We start from the raw sequence: 8,196 nt of genomic DNA, 5'->3' as shown, positions 1-8,196 counted from the left end.
CTCCGCATGGAGGGACTGCGGCTGGGAATGGCACCCCACCTGTCCCCCCCTCCACCAGCACCCCACTTCCTCTGCTCTGCAGCTGAGCTGTGCAGGGGGCACAGTCCGCAGCTGAGCTGCAGAGGGACACCCACACCCGGGTGGAGGGCATCTGGGGGGCGCCCTCCTTAAGAACTTTCTAAGAAGGCCCCCCGCCCTGCTCTGTGTCCCTCTGTGGCCCGGGGCAGAGGACCCCACTCGTGCACGAGCCAGCGCTTCCTCTTCGCTCGTTGGACGGTGGCAGAGCCCTGAGACCTCAGCCCCACCACAGGGCCACCCAACGGCCCCCCTCACCCACACCTGAAGGCCCAGAAGGCTTATCAGCCCTGGGGGGGGGCTGCGAGGGCAGGGAGCAAGCCCTTATCTCCCTGCCAGGGGCCTGCCTACAGTTGGGGCTTTGTAATCTGACATTGTGATTTTTCCCCCTTGTTTTTGCCCCACAGGAGGAAGATTTGCTGAATCATGCAGGGAAGGTGGTTGGAGGGGGCTGGGGGCCGGGCAGCTGGAGGGCAGCGATAAGTTGGAGGCTGGGCTGAGGGGTACTGGGGAGCCCGAGGGAGGAAACCTGAGCCCTGACGGTTTCCAGCCAAGATTGTCAGCGTCTACACAAAGGATGAGCCCCGGGATGGAGAACCTTCCCTCCCGTGGAGTTCGGGAGGGGGAGGGGGCAGGGCTGGGCCTCAGGTGGCCACAGGAGCTCACCAAGCCTCATGGGGGTGGGGGGTGGGGTTCCCCAGTGACCCAGAGGGGGATGGAAAGCAGGAGGGAGATGCCATGGTGTCCTACCCTGGCTGCCCTTGGGAGGCTGTGGTCTCCCTAGGTCTTCACACCTGCTGCTTCCTGGCTAAGGGGCGGGACATCCTGTCCAGTTTCACACGCCCAGTTCTTCCGGTCTCCATCCCAGGCCTTCCTCCAGGAAGACTTCCCTGACCTCTGGGGCTTGGCAAGGTCTCCTTGGCCTCCTAGAACCAATTCAGCACCCTGCCTCCTGAGGCTTTGTCCCAGGCAGCTGATCAATATACGTTTGTGGAGTGGGTTCTTCAGAGCCTCTCTTCCCCCCCCCAGGAGTGAGGGGAGGAGTGAGGGGGGAGGGAGGGGAGGATTGGGGAGGGGGTGTCAGCTTCTGAAAGCCTGGGGGCCTGTGGCCATGGGAAGAAATCCCCCGAACAGCGAATCAGCTTCCCTCTCCAGGCCCTGCTGCCTTCCCTCCACCTCTGCCTCTGTGCTGAACTCGGCACAGTGGCCGGATCTGACCTCCATGGGCCTGGTCCGCCCACCTCTCCGGGGCTCAGATGACCACCAGGACCCCCAAGGTGCCGGGCCACCTCCCAGACAGAGGGCATGCCGGGAGCAGAGCGAGCAGAAAGGCCAGGCTGGACGGTGCCGGGGCTTCCCCAGGATGCTCTCTGCCCAGCTTATTTCTGATGCCCCGAGTCCGGTGGGCAACCACAACCCCGGCAAAGAGGGGTGATTGACGCCCCTGAGTCAGTGGCCACATCCCCTGTTGCTCCCAAAAGGGGATTTGGAGGCAGGAAGAGCTGCCCACGGTGGTCGCCTTCCTGCCTTCCTGCTGCCCAGCTGAGCTCAGAGATAAGTCCTTGGGGGCCGAGAGGCCAGCGGGGGTTCAGGCCTTCCCCCCCAGAAATCATGTCAGAGCGCCACATGGAGAGGAAGGGGCCTGAGGACCACGATAACCCCTCTATTTTTAAGAGATCCGAGAGGAAGTCCCAAGTCACCCCCTTGCAGAAATAGCTCTGTGCCCTTGCCTGGCATCTGTGGCTGCAGCTGAGGCAGGGCCCCGCCAGGCGTGTGGCACAGTTGGGCTCCCCCCTCCCCTCCCCTCCCCTCCCCCCCAGCTCTGACCTGGGAGGGCCAGGCCTAGGCCTCAAGGTCAGAGGTGTCGGGATGATCGTAGCCACAGCCGTGTGCGTTTGTGTGCGGCTGCTTCCGGGAGGTGTGGACGTCGTGGCACGAGGCGGAGGCACCGAGCAGCCTGGAGTAGCGGGGTCCGAGGCAGCCCAGCCTGAGGAGAGAGCTGAGCAAAGTGACCTGAGAAGAGACAGAGCCGAGGGTAGCCAGGCACGGCGGCTCCCGCCTGTAATCCCGGCAATCCGGAATCCCAGAGTGGGAGCATTGTAGTTTAAAGCCAAGCCAGGCAAAAAAAAAAAAAAAAAGTTTTGAGATTCTATCTTAAAAATAACCAGCAGGCCTGGGGATGTGGCTTAGCGGTAGAGTGCTTGCCTAGCAGGCGCAAAGCCCTGGGTTCGATTCCTCAGCACCACATACACAGAAAAAGCCAGAAGTGGCTCAAGAGGTAGAGTGCTAGCCTTGAGCAAAAAACGAAGCTCGGGGACAGCGCCCAGGCCCTGAGTTCAAGCCCCAGGACTGGCAATAAATAAATAAATAACCAGCAAAAAAAGATGATGTGACTCAAGTGGTAGAGTGTCTTTCTAGCAAGTACAAGGTCCTGAGTTCCACACCCCAATACTGCCAAGAAAGAGGAGGGAATGTAGGGGTGTGTGTGTGTGTGTGTGTGTGTGTGTGTGTGTGTGTGTGTGTGTGTGTATGAGAGAGAGAGAGCGAGCATACAGAGAAGTGTTGGCAGTTGGCTGGGAATATGGCTCAAGTGGTAGAGTGCTCGCCTTGAGCAAAAGGGACAGTGCCCAGGCCCTGAGTTCAAGCCCCAGGACTGGCAAAAACAAAAACAAAAAAGAAGTGTTGACAGTTAAAGGTGGATCCACTGTATTATTTAACCGCTCTGGACTCAGTTTCCTCACTGGGAAAGAGTTAATTCATAGAAAACATTTATTCTATTGTTTGATGCTGCATCAGCTCTTAAGGAATAGTAGATGCTAGTTTATCAACAGAAATGCCAGGCAGAAGTGTTAAGCAGAGAAAGTGCTTTAAAAGCCACTCTGTTAGCCAGGTACCCATGACGCTCACCTGTACCTAGCTACTCAGGAGGTGGAGATTGTGGTTCAAAGCCAGCCCAGGCAGGCTAGCCCATAGACTCTTATCTCCAATTAGCTACCAAAAAGCCAGAAGTGGAGCTGTGGCTCAAGTGGTAGAGAACTAGCCTTGAGCACAAAAGCTCAAGGACAGTGCCCAGGCCTTGAGTTCAAGCTCCAGGACCAGCACAAAACAAAGCCAGGCCATTGTTCTAACCTTCAAGCTGTGTGTCCATGGTGTGAATCCCCGAGAAAGCGGCCTCCTCCTCCTCTCCCCTTCCCCTCCACCCTGTGTTCCCTTGTGTCTAAGGTTGCAGATGGCATCTTACACGTGAGAGACTGAGGATCGGAAGGGAGTGGCTAGCCCGGTCACCCAGCCTGGCCCAGGCTGCCGCCCGTAGCTCCACACCAGCCCCCGGGCCAGGCCTCTCCATCCACGCCCGGTGCATCAGGCAGGCCTCCACCCACCCCTGCCTTGCCCCCCCCACCGCCAGCCCCCCTCACCCTGGCCGAGCCCCCCTTCCTCCTGGCTCTCTTGGATCCCTGCCTCCCCTGGGTGCTGTGGGGCAGGATTCTGTCTCCTTCCCACTTCCCCGTCCTGTGGCCCCGGCTGGCTCCCCAGCCTCGTTGGGATGGGCTTTTGGCCCTGCGAGGGTCCTGGGGCCGGCTCTCCCAGTGACTCCAGGACCCACCATGCACTCTGCCTTCCCCAGGCCTCTTCGTGGGTCGCAGTGAGGTAGAGGGGGGTCCTGAGGCCTAATCCCGGCTGCAAGGCCCACCTCGTGGCCCCTAGTCCCAGCCGGCCCCAGGACATTTGGTGGGAAGCCTTCCTTCCCTCCCTCTTAAAACAAATGAATAAATCACCTCGTAGGAGTAGTTCCTCATGAACGTCTCTCAAACGCACTGTTGCTCGAGAAACCCCAAAGTAGAGAAAAGAGCATAAAAGTCCACTCCAAAGCTGGCCTGCCCGCCATGGTGTCTCTGGCTCTGAGGAGAAGCTGCGGGCCGTGGATCTGGCTGCCACGAGGCTGCGGACCCGCAAGGGTGGGCCGGGGTCTCCCAGGCCCCAGTCTCCCCTCCTGTCCCCCTCCCAGCCCTGAGCTCAGTGTCCCCAGGCAGGACGAGGGACCGCCCCTCCCCGCCAGTGCCCTGTCAGCACGCTCCAGGGGGCTCAGTAAGTGTAAACTGAGCCTGGCTCTCTCAGCAGAGCCCCTGGGGCAGGGAGAGAAAGGGGAAGAATCAAATGACTGAATGACAGGGTTCCCACCACCCACCCCCTGCAATGTGCCTTTCACTCAGGTGTTCTGGGGCACTGAACATTCCAGAAAAGGGACTTTTGTTTTACACATTGCATGGGAGCTGGGGGTGCATCCGCCCTGTCCCCTGCTTGGACTCTGATGAGGGGATCTGGGGGGTCCTCAGAGGCTGTGCCCGCCTGGGGGGAGGGGGGGAGGCCGAGTCATAGCTGTCTCTGCTGGCCACGGCTCGCAGGCCTCTTCCTCCCAGGCTTGTCTTTGGGTGAATTGGCTGGACGTCTGGTTCTCAGTCTCCCCCTCCCCCGCCCCCCCCCACACACATGCGCACACAGGGTTCTCCCGTTCCCGCTCCCTGGGCCGCGGGGCTCCTGATAAGGCTTGGAAGCCTCTATCGACCCGGGAGAGGCCTCCTGCCCAGCCCGCCGGCCTGCTCCGTGCCGACGGTTGGCAGCCGGCACTGGGTGATAAAGTTATCAGCCAAACCTGAGCATGGCTGGGTCGGAACGTGCCCTGCCCCAGATTTCCCTCCCGCTGCTGCCTTCCTGCAGCTCCCCCTCTCCAAGAAGCCAGGCCCGGCCTGGATCCCAGGGGGGCCCAACTCCAGCCAGACGCCCGAGGAGGAGGAGGAGGAGGAGGAGGCCGTGGGGACAGCCCCACCCCACCGAGGAAGAAGCCCTCCGGTGTCTTGCTGTCCCGCCCCGAGAACCAGGACCTCTCTTTCCCTAGGAGGTCATGGCTGGAAGGAGCCAGGGGCCCCCCCGAGGTTGCACATCCATCCCATACTTATTGAGGCAGCAGCTAGGCATTGTCCCCCAAAGTATGGACCCCAGCCTCGGCTGGGAGGTGGCCCTTGGGGACAGCGAGAGGTCACCCCTCCCCAGGGAGCGACATGCATCCATGTGACAGAAGCCCGGAGAGGCCCAGAACGCGGGCAGAAGGGCGGAAAGGGCAACCTCAAGTGAATAGAAGCCTCAAGTGGAAAGCTCGAGTTGTATTTTGAGGGTGTCTTTTTTTAACACCACTGATAATGTTATCATGTACACCCCACTGCAGAGACATAGAATGTCCACACTGAGAAATGAGGGAAGAGAAGGTGCGCACCCCCTTCCCTGAGCAGAGCCGCCGTTGATACCCCACTCGTTCTGGACGCTTCCTTCCACGTGCGGCTGTGTGTTACTGACAGAATGGAATCATAGCACGCATACTGATTTCTAAAGCCCGTCTCCACTGGACGGATGAACCGCTTCCTCGCGGGCACATTTATTCTAAACATCTATTGTCTCGGTCTTTTTTTTTTTTTTTCAGCTTAAACACATACACACAAGCACACAAAACAACAACAAATTCAAATCTCTGACAGGTAACACTGAGAGGGCCACCCCTTTTCAGCCGCAAGGAGCAGGTGCCAGCACCTGCTTGGTGGTTTTGTTTTGTTTTGTTTTGCCAGTCCTGGGGCTTGAACTCAGGCCTAGGCACTGTCCCTGAGCTTCTTTTGCTCAAGGTTAATGCTCTACCACTTGAGCCACAGCGCCACTTCCAACTTTTTCTGTTTATGTGATACTGAAGAACTGAACCCAGGGCTTCATCATGCAAGGCAAGCACTCTACCACTAAGCTACATTCCCAGCTAAGCGTGTGCAACATATGAGTTCTTCAGGTTGCTTTTTATAAACATTGTCCCTGGGTGTCAGTATTTTTGGAAGCACCAGAGAACACCAAAATCCCTGGATGCCACATCTCACGTAAAATGGTGGGTGCCAATACTATTTGCCCTCTTACCTTTTTTTTTTTTCTTTCTGATCCCAGAGTTTGAACTCAGAGCCTCAAGCTTACAGGACTTGCTCACTTGGCTGACATTCTACCACTTAAATCGCACCACCAATCTGGGATTCTGCTGGTTATTTTGGAAATGGAGTCTCACACACACTTTTTTTCTGCCGATGATGGCTTTAAACAACTATCCTCTGACTGAGCCTCCTGAATAGCTGGATTACAGGCATGAGCCTCCAGCTCCGTGTGTGTGTGTGTGTGTGTGTGTGCACGTGTGCGCGTACGCACGCGCATGCAGGTACTAGGGCTTGAACTGAGGCCCTGGGCACTGTCCCTTAGCTTTCTCTCTCAAGGCTGGCTGTATACTACTTGAGCCACAACTTCATTTTCAGCTTTGGTGGGGTTATTTGGAACTAAGAGACTCAGAGTTTTATGCCTAGGCTGGCTTCCAACCTTTAACCTTGATACCTCTGCCTCCTGAATAGCTAGGATCGCAAGCGTGAGGGACCGCACCTGGCACTCAGAACTATTTCTTTAAGTCTCGTTCCTAGCAGTGGAGGATATCAAGGCTGAGGAGCTTCCACAGGAGGGAAGAGGGCATTCAGGTGGAGGACATACTAGGAGCAAAAGCACAGGATGAGAACAAGCACTGACAGTTCCCTGGAAGCCTCTCTGGGGAGCACCACTGCCTGACTTGAATCCCGGGGCGCAGGACCGTCTGGAGAGAGCCTGGCTTCTGAGCCTTTCCCTGCCCTCCTCTGTCCATGAACACCTTCCACTCCTTCAGCAGGGGAGCTAACCCCCAAGGCCATGCAGTATGCCCCCCTCCCCTCACCCTTTAAAGTTGAGTCCCTTCCGCTTCAGCCCTGTTGGTCCAAGGTCCCTGGGCTTCCTTGGTTCTGTGCTAACCACCCCAGACCCACGTTCTCAGCCCCATTTCCATCAGGTGAAGGCATCTGTATGGGGTGGGGACCAGGATCACCCACAGTGGAGGGCGGGTTAATAACCAGCACTGCTGCTGGGGCTCGTCTGTTGGGCGGTGGAGTGGGGCACACCTGACTTCTGAAGCAATCTTCACACACAGAATCCTCCTGCTAATGAGCCAGGCTCACGCCTCGAATCCTCGTTACTCAGGAGGCTGAGATCTGAGGATCAAGGTTCAAAGCCAGCCTGGGCAGGAAAGTCTGAGACTCCGATCTCCAATTAACCACCAGAAAGCCAGAAGTGGAGCTGTGGCTCAAAGTGGTAGAGAGCCATCCGTGAGCAGAAAAGCTCAGGGGTAGCACCCAGGGCTTGAGTTCAATCCCTATCACTGACAACACAACAGCACCCTACTGGTCATCACTTCCTCCTCCCCTGCCCAGCACCCTGACTGCTGGCCCTCCTCTGCCCACCCCGTCTGCCCACCAGTGTTTTCCTGCCAGTTGAGGACAGGCTGGAGCCAGCTGAGCCATTCACACAGGGCCCCGGGCATTTCCATCCTTATCAGTGATTTCCCTGGAAGGCCCACCCCGTGCTGATCGAGCCTGCCTGGGGGAGGGGCTTCTCGGGACTCAGAGCCCAGGGGCTCACCTGATTGACTCTGATGAGCTTACCAGGGTCAGGCAGCCCGGTGGCTCAAGCGGGAAGGCCACGGGATGAGCCTGACATCGCCCAGCTGCCAACGTGACCTTGAGCTGGCACCCCCCCCCCCCTACCCCTCAGGTCCCTGTGTGGCCAAAGGAAGCGACACAGTTCACAGGGCAGGACGGCCCCTCCCAGGTCACGCCGAGGGGTGGAAACCCGCAGGTGCCAGCAGGAAGTAGAGAATCAGGGACTTGAATTCCCCTCAAATCCCAGCCCGTGGGCGGTGCCCCATGTAACAGGTACAGCCTTGTATGGCGGAGGACACGGGGCATCTGTGGAGAATTCTCTGCATGTGGAAGCCATCCCTGGGAGCCCAGCAGCCACGTGATCAGAGGCCGAGCTCCTGGACCCCATCAATCCCACCCCCCACCCCCCCAGCCTCAGCCTGGGCTGCATCTTCCTCCGGGCTTCCCAATACCTGCGCACACCTGCCCCTTTCTGCAATGTGCAAATGGGCCACCAGGCCCCAGGGCTCTGAGGCTGTCTGTCATGGCCGCTCCTCAGCCCAGCCTGATGTCTGCCAACCTCAGCCCTCAGCCCCGGGACCAGGAACTTGCC

Source organism: Perognathus longimembris, chromosome 1, assembly GCF_023159225.1.
Source record: "Perognathus longimembris pacificus isolate PPM17 chromosome 1, ASM2315922v1, whole genome shotgun sequence".
NCBI lineage: Eukaryota > Metazoa > Chordata > Mammalia > Rodentia > Heteromyidae > Perognathus > Perognathus longimembris.
The sequence above is the reverse complement of the archived record's forward strand: the minus strand, read 5'-3'. Positions refer to the sequence as shown.